This window comes from Peromyscus leucopus, chromosome 2 (genome assembly GCF_004664715.2).
Source record: "Peromyscus leucopus breed LL Stock chromosome 2, UCI_PerLeu_2.1, whole genome shotgun sequence".
Taxonomy (NCBI): Eukaryota; Metazoa; Chordata; class Mammalia; order Rodentia; family Cricetidae; genus Peromyscus; species Peromyscus leucopus.
Genome location: NC_051064.1, coordinates 24590831 through 24603302, shown reverse-complemented (window position 1 = coordinate 24603302; position 12472 = coordinate 24590831). Strand labels below are relative to the sequence as shown.

Genomic DNA, 12472 nt, shown 5'->3' with positions numbered 1-12472 from the left:
TTTTCAAAGTTAAGCCTAAAGCAAGTAACTAAAACAAATAGTGTATTTAAAATCAGGTATACTTAATAAATAGATGTTCCTCAAACTCTTCAGAGATCTACTGAATATGACACTTAAAATTTTTAATTACTAGGATGATGGTGATGTACTCCTTTAATCCCAGTACTTGGGAGGCAGAGGCAGGTGAATTTCTGTGTTCGAGAACAGCCAGGGCTACACAGAGAAAGCCCTCAAAATAAATAGGTAGGTAGGTAGGTAGGTAGGTAGGTAGGTAGGTAGGTAGATAGATAGATAGATAGATAGATAGATAGATAGATAGATAGATAGATAAAAAAGCTTCCTATAATGGACAAAAATGCCAGATCCTAGAAGCAACCTTAAAGTCTCCAAAGAAAGCAATGGGGCACCAACTAAGCCACCTGGATTGTGGTAATGCTACCATTGGGAAAAACTGCCCCATGCCTCCCCTGCCACGAAGGCTCTGCCCAAGCTGTGTATACCATTGGGTTGACTGCCCTACTCTGTCTCATACTTATCCACAGGAAAATCTCTCAGACCTTCTGGGTCTGACTGCCAAAGGCCATGCTGCTCTTGTGATAGCCGAAGATCAAATGCTGTCCTGCATGACAGCTGAAGACAAACTGCTTCTGCCCCAATAAGGCCATCAAAATGCTGGGAGCCCAGGATAACCACCCAACTATGGTGAGTCACTGTCATCTTAACGGATACATAGGCCATTTGGATTATACATGCTGCTATAATGTATCCATCAGGTCTCTCACAATATTGACTGGCTAACTGTATGCTTTAGCAGCAACAGCATACCAGCTCCTTCACCAAGGCTGCAGCTGCCTTGTTAGTTCATTTTAATCAGGCCCCAGGCCTCACTTTTCTGCGGCTGCTGGGACTCCTGCTGAGATAAACAGACAGGTACAGTTTACCTTGCTGGCAGACTCCACACTGATATAAACTCACAAAACCGTTTCAAAGTAACTTTTTACTATTGATTTCTTTAAAGGAACTTGCTTTATAATAATTGCTCTCAGTAATCAACCACCAACTGGGTGAAAAAATAGTAAGAGGATGACATGACTCCTCCTAAGGGGTTGAAGTTTTTATATAAAGCAGAGATCTCACTGCACTGACTGTGGCTGAAGACATGCTTGTTCTAAGCAGAGGGAAAAGAAGAGAGAAAGGGGGCTGAGGGAAAAACAGAGGAAAACAAAGACTCCTAGAAAAAAGACTTGAGGAATGCAGGATTAACATTTTTCACTAAATCAATAAATAGAATAAAAATACAATTATATTGGATGCTTTAAAATTGCTTTTTAAACCTTAAAGTATTATGAGATGAATAAACAACACCTGCAAATTTCACATTAGCAGTTCATCGTTTTGTTAATCAAATTCAACTTTAAAATTTTATGTATAATACTGATAAGATAGTTAAAATTTGTTAATCAAATCAACTTTACAATTCTATATATAACACAGTAAGATAGTTGACCCTTACTGTATATTTTATATAACCCTTCCTGAAGAGTTCATGTGTAATAGAAGGTTAGCAGTTCAGTGCTGAGGCTGGAGTCTCCCATTAGAGCTGAAGGCAGTGTGCTGATGATGGTGTGCCCTGTGAGTTGATGCTGGTGTGCCCTCTTGTGGAAATGTGTTACACTGCACAAGCTTTTTCCTTTTTTTTTTTTTTTTTTTTAATGTGGGAGCTCACTCACAAGTCAAGAAATACTTTTAACAATTAAGAAGTAATCTTACAAGTTCTTTTCACACACACACACACACACACTCAGCTGATCATATTTGTATTCACCAAAACCTCTTCTGCAGAATTTTTAAAGAGAAATCGCCAATTTTTAGAGCCTCTTCCCTATGGTGGGATGCTTCCCTCAGCCTTGATGCAAAGGGGAGGAGCTTGGTTCTGCCTTAGCATGATAAGCCATGCTTTGTTGATCCCATGGGAGGCTTGACTCCTTCTGAGGAATGGATGCGGGAAGGTAGGGGAGGTAGAAAGGAGGGGAGGGGAGGGAACAGGAGAAGAGTAGGGAGGGAAACTATGGTTGATATGTAAAATAATAAATCTTTTTTAAAAAGAGAGAAATAGCCAAGCCAGACATAATGTCGCATGTCCATAAGCTGACATGGCCACTAAAGGCCAGCTGTTCAAGGCTTTTCTGGGCAATATAGTGAGAACCCACTTCAAAAGATAATAATAATAACAATAATAGTAATATTAGACTAGTAAGCCTGCAGTAGGAGAAGTCGCAAAGATAACTCGTTAATTATTGTTCTTAAATGTTTATTCTGATTAACAAGAGATGGTGTATAAGTTAGTTTTTTTGTCCTGAAAAAAACATACCTGACAGAAGCAACTTGGGGAAGAAGGACTCTGTGGCTTACAGTTTCAGGAGGGATCCATCCATGGGGGTGGGGAAGGCATGGTAGCAGGAAAGAGGGAGTCCTTGGTAGTGGAAGTTTGAGATACAGCTTGTTCACATTTTAGCAAATCAGGAAGCAGAGAAAAGGAGCAGCTCAGGACCCAGCACTACCAGCCTATGTCAGCTAGCTAGGCCTGATAACTCAGAAGCTCGAGCTCTCAGAACAACTTGACCAGTTGTAGACAGAGTGTCCAAATGCATGAACTTGTAGAGGACATTTTGGATTCGACACTAACAGATAGGGACTTAAGTTTGAGAGTTATGGAGAGAGAAATTCTATCCTCACCCTCGGACAGCCTAGCATGGCACATACCAGAGAGAAAATGAATGTTGACTGTGGGTATTCCAGTACACACTGTGAGTCTGGATGCTGAGCCTTTCCTGGGACCTTGCAAATATTCAGTAGAGAAAATTTGTGGATCCTAATATTGAAAATGATGTCTGAATTCTGTATCCCACAGGATTTGGGGAATTGCTATGGACTGTACTGCGTTGTACCGGTAACTCACAAATTTAGAATATGTAGCTCTAGTCCCTAAGATAACTTTAGGAAGTAGAGATTTGGGAGGTAATTCTATCCTGTTCACAGCATTGGTATCTCTATTAGGACAGGCCCCAGAATATCACAGTTATCTCTCCCCAACCCCACAATGTAAGGACACAGCAAGAAAGCAGCTATCAAAACTCAGGAAGATAACCCATTGGCCATCTTGGCTTTTCAGTTTCTAAAACTATGAGACAATAAACATCAGTGATTTAAGCCATTGTGTGTGGTGCTTTGTATTGGCAGCTAGTAATATAGCCCCAGGGAGGACTTGCTGAAACAGCTCAAGTCTAGAGAAGCCCAGTGTTACATATGAAATGCCATGGTCCTTTGCTGAGTAATCTGTAAATCAGTGAAACTCAGATACCACTGTTCCACACTGTGTGTAAGTACTGAGAAAAGGTGAAAATGATGTTGCAGGTGAGCCTTTCCCAATCTTTCTCAGAGCAAAATTGACACAGGACATGACGATCACTGGCAGAGGTTCAAGGCTTGTACCTCCACAGACCACACTGATTCCCTGGAGCTGAAAACTTCAGAAGCGCAGTCCAACCTCAGGCTACCCTGGGGATGTCAGTGTGAAGTTCTGAGGTGTGGGGACTGTGTGTAGGCTCGAAAGACGGCAGAACCTGACCAAAAGGTGTGGCGGAAACCCCAGAGACAGGACCCAACTCTCTTCTAAAACAGATCTTCCTGGGACATTCTGCCCAGTGCCATGTGAAACTGGAACCCTAGCCTTTATTGCTGTGTACCTGGCTAGCTTTCAGAGAGGCTTTCAACTGTCTGTTCATTCCTCACTGGCTCTATATTTAGACACAGGTGCACAGCAATACATTACTCCAGTTCACCTGGCTGCTGTTACCCTTCCTTTGTTTTTATCTTCTTACATGTGCTTATTTTTCTCTGTCTAAACACTTTCTACCTAAGACAAAGAAGGTGATACATTGTACAAGTGAGACCTGGAAAGTAAGCAAAAGGGGGTAATGCCTCTGAACAACCAAAATAGGTGATGCAAAGTCCCTGCATAGGATTGACTCCATGCTTGCACAACTCTGAAACTGCTGATAACAGTTCTGTCTTCGGTCACCAGCCTGCTACTTAGAACTTCTTAAACTTTTTCTACTCATAACCCTTTCACTTTCAAATTTTTTACACAATTCCAGGAAATAGGTACATAAAATAGAGATACAAACCAAAAATTTTATTGATAATAAATCATAAACAAATTTATTTGAAGCAATTCTTCGGCAAACATATCATTTTATTATTAATTAAAAAGAAAGGCAAATTCATATAGATTGTTACAGTTGTTTTATATAAACTAAATTTTCATTGAACATTTGGTATTTCAGGGTACAGAACATTTTCAACATTTTAAAAAATTGATCACTATTCAGATTTTATCATTGTCAATACTGAGAATACTACTTTGTGTAAATATGGAATATAAGATACAAAAGTGTTTTGGGGGCCCATTTCAGAAGTTGTTGGAAATCCTGTCCTGATGGACATAGTTTTATTTTTTATGAGATTCAAGTCAGTAACTCAAACAGCAATTTTATTTGTTTGTTTGTTTGTTTGTTTGTTTTATATCCCAAGCAAATTTTCCCTCCCTCCTCTCCTCCCCTTCCTCCTCATCCTTCTCTCTGTCCCTCTCAACCCACTCCTCTCAAACAGCAATTTTATTAAATCAAACATTCTAAATATAATACAATCCAAAAATATACTAATATTCTGATATTACATGTTGATGAATGATAATCAGAAAATCCTAAGCCTTTGTTTTCCATGCTTATGTCATTGTGTTTGACAAGAACAGGAGACTTTGTATGGATACAGCAGTTACATGTAATTCATAACACTTGAGACAGGAGTCTCGGATCAGAGCTGAAACATTTGAGAAGGCATTGCTTGGTACTGCATGGCATGGCAACAGGCACAAGTGGATCAGGACCAAGGCTGCAGTGATGCTGCAGTGATGCTGCAGTGATGCTGCGTGACTTAACATGGGACGGAACCACCAGAAACACCTCAGACTCATTATGCACTCAGTTTTGAATTAACTTTTGTTGCTATGAATCCAGAAACGTTCAATGTTGCTACCTTTTTTTCAGCCCCACAGTTACTCAGAAGCATAACGGCTGTATACTTTGCTCAAGGAAATGTGGGTGGTAGTAGCCTGCATCACTTGCAGGCAGAAACCCTCTGCTGGTCCAGAGGATACAAGTGGCATCAGTCTCATCTTTAAGCAAGAATAACATGGGAGAGCCTCCCATCATGTCATTCTCTCCACTGTTCGAAGCCACTGAGATCATCAAATGATGTATTACACTAGCATGGCCTCCCTGATACATAAACATGCTAACTGTATACATAAATGAATCCAGCAATGATCTTCAGTGCTGTCTCATCTTACACGAAGACATAAAAATCCACATGACCTAATGTTCAATATTACAGCATATTTAATTGTTGCTTCTACAGGTGAATCTGCTAACACATTTCTTATAAAAGGAATAGGTGATAGCCAAAAGGAATACAACAAGCAGAAAAGGGGGCAGTGGTATCAATTGGGGATTTACAGTACCCACCATCAATGTTTTACTGTCTGCAGTTTTAATTACCTTCAGTCAACTGTAACCTAAAATATTAAGAGGAAATTTTGAGAAATAATTCATTGCTGTTCAATTGTAGATAAAACTTCACACTGTTCTGCTGTCCTGTCTGTGGTCAGAATCAGTCCTTTTCCAGCTTATTCATGCTGCACACTGCCCTCTTCACCACCAGTTAGTCCCTAAGTAGCCATCTCAGTTATCAGAACAATGTTTGTGTTCAAGTCACCTTCGTTTTACCTAACAATATGCAAGAGTGATGATGCTGGTCACTTGAATATGCCAAAGAGAAGCTGCATCATGCTTCCTTCAAGTAAAAAGGTGAAAGTAAATCAGCATTTTTTGAGACCATATGCACATAAATTTTCTTAAAGTGTATTTGTAACACGAATCTTAAACGGTCTTATTAATAGAAAACCTGAAGCCAGATAGTGGGATGAAAGCTGAAAGATCAGAGAAACAGAACAAGCCACAGCCAAGCTCATCTCACCAACTCCTCAGCTGATCCTTTTTCCACAAATCCTCAGACTGAAAGCTTCTGAGTCCTCACTCTTGAGGGTCTCAGTTGAACTGCTGCTTAGTTCCTGTCTCCTCATGCATTATATACTATTCTCCACCCAGCCATGTCACTTCCTGGGATTAAAGGTGTGAGTTCTTTCCAAACAAAGGCATGAGATCTCAAGTGCTAGAATTAAATGCATGTGCCACTGCCTGACTCTGTTCCCAGGGTGGCCTTGAACTCACAGAGATCCAGATTGATCTCTGCCTCCCAAGTGATTGAATTAAGGGTGTGTGTCATCACTGTCTGGCCTCTATGTCTAATCTAGTGGCTGGCTCTGTCCTTTGATCCCCAGATAAGTTTCTTAGGGTACACAATATAGCATCACATGCATTAATAGTTCTTACTATTATATTTAATACCTTACAGTGCAAGTTTGTAAACTGAGATATCCCTCATCTTTGGTTATGGGAATTAATTGGTGTTTTGAGTGCATGACCCCATTGAGAAGAGCAAAGGCTTTATTTATTAGCCAATAAAATCATGTACCTGGCCAGCTCTGAAGGTATTTATGATTTCATCATGGGTGTGCTAAACCATAAAACCCTAAAATCCTAGTTGAGGTTGTAGCCAGAGGTTTTCTTGTGCCACAGCAGCTTATAAAATAATCACTCAGAGGCTTCCTGCCAGCTAGCTCTTTCATCTTAAATTCACCCATTTCTATTCATCTATGTTTTACCATGTGGCCATGGCATTAACGGTCTACTGGCATCTTGTTCCTCCATGGGTGGCTGAGTCGTGTCTGCCGTGACTCTGCCCTCTTATCCCTGTATCTCTCTTGGATTTCCCATCTGGCTCCTATGCCTTTTCCTAGGCCAAAACAGCTTCTTCATTAACCAATAGTAGCAACACATATTCACAGCATGTAGAAAGACCATTCCACAGCATACGGTAATTTTATTCTTGTACTATTTTGTGTCAATAATGAAATTTAGATCCAGCATACATAAAAGATTGTTCATGCTTATTGTAGATACTTTTAGAAGAAAATATTAGATACAGGGAATAGAACCAAGAAGCAATTCAAATGAAATGAAAATAGTTATTTTGAAATAAACCTTTGGACAAGTAAAAGGCCAAGGTAAGAGCTTAGTTATATGCTTCTGTAGTATTTGTAGGGAGGGGTGAAGAATTTTCTCATTTTTACAGAGTTGAGGCTCCCTGGATGAATTTTGACAAATATTTTGAATTCTGACTTATTGGAGAACCATACTGCCTAAGGTTGCAGTCCACCATGTCCAGACAGCTCTCTGAACTCTGTGCAAAATGGAGGACTCCCTTTCCCATTGGCAGCAGGGCTTCCTGCTCTCTGCCTGACCTTATTTAGACGCTGTCCCTGTGCTTGGATGCCTGAATTATCTTAAATGTGACCTGTGACATAGTCAAAGCACAAAGGCTCCCCCTGCCATCCACACGATATTAGGTATTGTGTTCCAGCTGTATTACAGGACCAGCCATCCACACGATATTAGGTATTGTGCTCCAGCTATTTTACAGGCCCGGTTATCCACATGATATTAGGTACTGTTCTCCAGCTGTATTACAGGACCATGCTGCCAAACACAAATTAGGTAATGCTAGCTGCTGTCCCCATCCTATAGAGTCTCCTCAGTCTGAGATAAATCTGAGCTGTCTCACTGAAGCTGACTCCCTGAAGGCTATTTCTGTCATACTCACAGCTCTCTGAACGCTGCTAAATGCTTCTGCTCCCTCCTCCCTCATGGACCTGTGGCCAATGATCCATGAGGAGGATCCACACTGGTTTAAAAGTTCCAACAGTTGGGGTTAGGGATTTAGCTCAGTGGTAAAGTACTTGCCTAGCAAGCACAAGGCCCTGGGTTCAGTCCTCAGCTCTGGGGAAAAAAAAAGTTCCAACAGTGGGAGAATTCTAGAAAGACTCTGGAGTTATTATGGGATATGTTTGTGTTTTGAGGGAAAACAAAGTCCAGGACCCTGGTTACATCTTCAAGTCACACAAGAGATACATGCTCTGGAAGAAATGAATTCCCTTCGAATGATTAGAGCAAGGACCCAGGTTATTTCCATGCCATCCCACCTGGAGAGTACACATGACCCTTCTTCTCTCTCCATTGCTATTCTCCAACCAGAAACAATTCCTTCCACAGTTGCCAGAATGTAAGTGACAGCAGCTACCTATCCCTGGTCCTGAATGTTTCACATGGGTATTCAGGATAGAACATAAAGGTAGATCCTGAGACCCTACATTGACCTCATCAACATATACCCCAATGCCACCATCTCCTGACTTCCAAAAGTCCCCACAGAAGAGGTTCTAGATGACAAGATCTCCTTTGGGAAGTCAAATGAACTTTTCTCAATTTTGAGAATACCTGGAGCAGAGCAGACATTTTCTCATGGTATAAATGGCTATGAGTTCTAATCTCCACTCTACATAGCACAGCTGTTGGTTTGTCTCCATTCATTTACTCATATTTGAGTTTAGTCTCATATTTTTAGAATGTAAAGTGGTTGTATTTGACATTGAATAAATAATGGCTGAAATAAAATCCAATTTTTTCCTCTTTCACATTAGATTTGAAGCTGGTCCATTCAGAGAGGGAAATATATGGCCTTAGCACATACAAGATAAAGAAAGAATAGCTAAAACTCAATCATTTAAACCTTTATCTAACTAAAATAGAAAAACAAAATTAAACCCAAGGAAGGTAAAAGAAAAAGCAAAACTTAATAAAATAATAAATACACTATACAGTTCCTTACTACGTTTGGCTTGGTTGAAGGGAGAACTTAGCTCTTATAAGTTTTACCCACTAAGAGAATGACAGATGACAAACTGTACTTCAAGATGTGGAGTTTGTATGAATTCTACTTGCTTTTCTCTATATCAAGATGGTATAACAGGAAGGGACAGAACCATACTATTTGCTCTTGCCAAGACTCAGTTATTTGATGTTTGTAACTGATAAGATGAAAAGGCACTTTTAAAAGGTTATGAGACAAGAAGATATATGGTTTGGATATGGAGGCATACCCTCAAAATGTCATTATCTGATTGTTTTACTCTTTGATCTTCCAGTATCAAGTTCAGCTCTTCTTTGGAACATCAGTATACTTCAAGAGTTTTCCAGAAAGGAACATTCTACATTGTCCATCTAATTGCACAGTTAAAGCTCATTTTATGACATGTATGAAAGTAGCTGATGCTGTAAAAGATAAAAGTCAAGCAACCAGTAAAATGCAGAAGAAAGAGAATAGGCAGCTCTGGGTGGGGCTGCAAAATGAATAGCAGGGACACTTATTAAATACTACAAAGCCATCCTATGTTCTGTGCCAAGCACTTCAGCATTTCTATGAATTACCTCTGCTGGCACACCAGATAGATTTGACCAGTTTGGGGACATCAACCAGAAACAAATAAATATCCTCCAGAAGAAAATGAATTTCATTCTGTCCCTTTTAGAATATATCAGACCATAAATGAATGACCTCACATTCAGAAGCTGTTTCATCCTGTGGCTGCAGATGGACAGCTGCATACACTAGGAAATCCCCTTATAAAAGTTTGGCCTTTTCACAGTCACTCCTATGGATGGAGAAAAAAGAACCAAGCAATGATTCACAGAATTGAGCCATTGCTGGAAACCCCTCTATGGTGGCTGAGTAAACATCTGAGCTACAGACAATTTTCTCCATGATAATCTTGTCCCTCCATCAACAGACTAAATAGGCCTGGCCAGGAAGGAATCACCTTGAGGTGGGACTTACTAGAGTGTGTCACCCTTGCTTCTATCATGTTCAGTGGAGGCAACAGAACCATAAGGCTCCTTCAAGCCAAGGAGGAAGACTTCATGAGAGATTGGGCAGTTAGGCAGGTCTGACTGTACCCCACCACTGCTTTGCTCCACTGTCATTATTAAACCTTAGCTGAGATAGCAAAGACACAGCAGGCCCACCACAAGCCTTTGTCTTCTTGCAGATACAATGCAGCTGAAACCTGTGCTTGAAGAAGAAAACGGAAACACATGCCACAGTTTGTATTTCTGATTAACAAGTAAGTGAGGTGTTTCTTAATGTGGCTATGGCTGAACCTTAGTCAAGAGAGTGGAAACACTGATTGAATTTTCAAGAAAATTGGGCTTAAGAAAGTAAAAGAGAAATCCTGTTATCAATAACAGTTGCTGGATCCTAACGGCTCCCTTGGGGGATAGAGTGAGAAGGTGCAGCATCAATGGCACAGACACCGGGAGTCAGTTGAGACAAACAACAAACTCACTTATTCTATAATGGGGAAGGCCTTATATACCCTCCTCCCAGCACCCAGTCTGTGTTTCAATCTGGTGGCATTGTGTGGTTGTCCCTCATTGGCTGGGCACAATCAAGAACTCTGACAGTGACCAGGAACTCTGACAGTGCCTGTTTCTAGGCACTCAGGCAGACTGCAGGTTGGCTTACAAGGAAGTATGTTATGTGAATGCCTTGGCAATTGGTTTAAACAAATCTCCTCAACCCTATAGGCCTGTCCTACTGCATATCCACCCTTTTATTTTATTATGTGGGAACTCAGTGGGAGTCGGAATTCTTTGCTCCAGCCTTGTTGACCCCGCCTCAGGGGGAGTCAGGAACTGGATGGTGCCTGATTAGGTTGGCTTGCCAAACAAGCTCTTACCTGTCATTGACTACCAGCCCTCGAAGAGCATCCATCCCTGGGGAGTCACCCCAGGTGGAGAGTGTCAGGCAGTAGCCTTTTGAATTTCAGAAAGCCAAGCATGCATAACCTGTGGAGGGCTGTGAGTTGGCTGTCTAAGAGACATTAACAACTGTAGAGTCGCCTTAGTGGTTATCCATTGTTGCTAGATGTGCTGTGGGAGACACTTAAAAAAGAGAAAGATTTAAAACACCACCCATAAGTGAAAGTCCAGGAGGGATCAAACAGCCTCTTGATAACATGCCAAACCTTTTCAAAAATAGTCAAAGGCCATAACCTCTGCCCTTGTCTGATTTAATTGGAAAATTTTGTGTGTTAGCTGAAAAGGATAATATAAAAACTTAGCTAGCTACATATACTTTAGCTAGCTCCCAGCCTGCTAAACTAACATTAGCTGACCATGGGCACTTAATATATTTAGCTAGTTCCTAACTGCTAAACTAACAGTCCTCAAAAGGCATCATACAAAATGAGGACAAGTGAGGCTCCACAAGTCTTCAGCCTTTAGGGGGACAATGAGAGCAAGAAAGGGGACTATATACATTACCCATCCTAGGTTATTTCCTTCTTGGTGGAAGCAAAATGATCTGTGGCCAGGTGCACAACTCTTGCTAGGACCCATATTGGTATAGCTGTAAGTAAACTGGTTGCAACTCTGTGGGTTTGGTCCCAGGTTTTGGCACCAACAATGTAAGAAAAATTGTTGCAACAACTCTGGGAAAGGTGTCCTGACTACCTGGAGGTCAGGCAATACCTTGAGCTGTTTAGGACAACTCTGACAGCTGAAGCTGTAAAGAGACAGTTCAGCCCTGGAGGGCAAGGTATCCCGGACACCTTAAGCTGCTCAGAACAACAGCTCTGCCCTAAAGGTGTCCTGGACACCTGGAGCTGTTTAGCAAAGCTCTGATGACTAGAACTGCAAAGAAGCAGTCCAAACCTGGAAAGTAAATTTTTCTGACTTCTCGGGAAAGTCAGGCCGAAACTGATGGGGGATGGTCTCCCTGCAGGATATAGCAATCCTGCTTCTCTCATGGAGAGCCGCTACAGCTGAACTTTGCTCAGCCTCCACTTAAGGAGGCTTCCTAGCAGAGTTTTACTTCTCCGGACTAAGATGTTGCTTCTTTTGCTTCACTCTGCAAGAGGGGAAACTCCTGCAGAAATGTAGCAATCTCCTCCAGCTCCAGATAAAAGTGTTACTTTCCAGCTCTCTCTTGCTCTGTCCACTGAGGGATGTCTCAGCAAAGATCTTCTGTTTAGCTCCTCTTTGCTCTGCTCTTTCAGCTCTCCCTTGTATTCTCCACTAGGGGATGTCTCAGCAAGGATCTTCTCTATGCCAGTAAATGAAGATCTTCACACCCAAAACTCTTTTGAGAAAGAGATTTGTTTAGGAAGGAGTCCAGGAGAGTAGCTGCCTCTACCAGGGTGGAGAGAACAGCCTTTTTTCTACCTGGGCAGGATGGTTTACACATGATGTCTTGGGGGTAGAGTCAACCAGGGGTTGACTTGGGGCCCAGGGTTCTACTGTCCTGCTCTGTGATCGGTTGGTTTCACAAGTCCATTGGCCAGAGGCAGAGATGGCTCTGATCTGACTGAGCGAAACTATGATTGTTCTGCCCTGAT

At 41.4% G+C, this 12472-nt stretch overlaps 1 pseudogene; it reads left to right on the top strand.

Moving 5' to 3' along the window:
- The first annotated feature begins 8972 nt into the window (after positions 1-8972).
- On the top strand, positions 8973-9870 carry LOC114686681 (annotated as a pseudogene).
- The last annotated feature ends 2602 nt before the right edge of the window (positions 9871-12472 follow it).